Below are 1097 nucleotides of genomic sequence, written 5' to 3'. Positions count from 1 at the left end.
ACCTTAATGCGGCTTGTACTGAGACATGCATGGCTTAATCTTTGAGACAAGCATATGACTACTGGCAGGATCAACCAGGGAGCTGCGTCAACTAGAGCTGAGCAGCCGGCCGCCCGGGAGTGTGTCCCGGGGGCCCGCGCGAACACGCAAGCGTCCGCTCAATCATTCTGCAAACAGGAGGAGGCTGAGCTCCCCTGCACAATACACCTCGAAACCCTCTCAGGTCCCGGCGGCGCGCAGCGCCGTCCCAAGTACTTGGTCGGGTTCGAGAGAGGCGCAATCGCCCGGAGTTAGGCGAGTAGACGCTTTCGGTGCGACCACCCGTGCTCCCAACTGAGCTTGCCGCTGCCGACAGAGGCCCGGGAGCGTGCTGTCGTGGCATTGCCGGCGGGAGACAACACGCGCCACCTACGGTGACCGGCAGCTCCAACGCCAGCGCCACAGAAGGACAAAAGCCCCACTTGGGTGCCGAAGCGAACTCTCCCAGCACAGCGCACGCGCCAACACATCCGCACAGCTGCGATACAAACCACCAGCGAGAACCGCTGGGGCGACCGAGCAGCAGACGGCGTCGCGGCGCCGAGCGCCGGGCGGCGGCGCATCCTCAACGCACACAGTCCTCAATCGGACCAGCACACTGAAGATGTCCACCGCGCTTCGCACCGGGCCCGCGAGGACCTACTTTGGCCGCACGGCGCCGCGCGCAGGGTGCGCCGGCGCGCAGCTGCGACGCCTGCCGCGTCCGTCGGCCGGCGCGCCTGCCACTGGCCGCCCCCACCAGCCGGCTGTAGCGCGTGCGCCCACGCACCGCGCGGCCAGCACGCCGGGAGGCGCCCCCTCACCGGCCGGGGACGGTCCCACCCAGCCACCGCCGCGTATCGCTTCACACCCAGATGCCGTTCAGTTTCGTCGGCATGGTGGGTATCGCTGGAACAACCGGTTAGTACCTCAACCTATCGTCGCCATCACCGATTCACCCCTAGCGAGAACAACCGCACCACAACAGGTTACCATTTGTTCATTTGCGTAACTTCACCAGAAAACGCAGGCGTCCATCGCCATTTGCAACTTCAACGATTATTGCATGCCTGTGTCAG

At 64.9% G+C, this 1097-nt stretch overlaps 1 non-coding gene across 1 annotated transcript in view; it reads right to left on the bottom strand.

Annotated features, from left to right (window-relative positions):
* LOC124762570 overlaps window positions 1-81 on the bottom strand; it is a 1909-nt gene extending 1828 nt beyond the window's left edge. The window contains exon 1 of the ribosomal RNA XR_007012551.1: window positions 1-81. This exon is cut by the window's left edge and continues 1828 nt beyond it. This is a non-coding gene — a ribosomal RNA (small subunit ribosomal RNA).
* Between the last annotated feature and the right edge of the window lie 1016 nt (window positions 82-1097).

This window comes from Schistocerca piceifrons, unplaced genomic scaffold (assembly GCF_021461385.2).
Source record: "Schistocerca piceifrons isolate TAMUIC-IGC-003096 unplaced genomic scaffold, iqSchPice1.1 HiC_scaffold_603, whole genome shotgun sequence".
NCBI classification, from domain to species: Eukaryota; Metazoa; Arthropoda; class Insecta; order Orthoptera; family Acrididae; genus Schistocerca; species Schistocerca piceifrons.
Note: the sequence above shows the minus strand (reverse complement) of the source record. Positions and strands in the feature narration are given on the sequence as shown.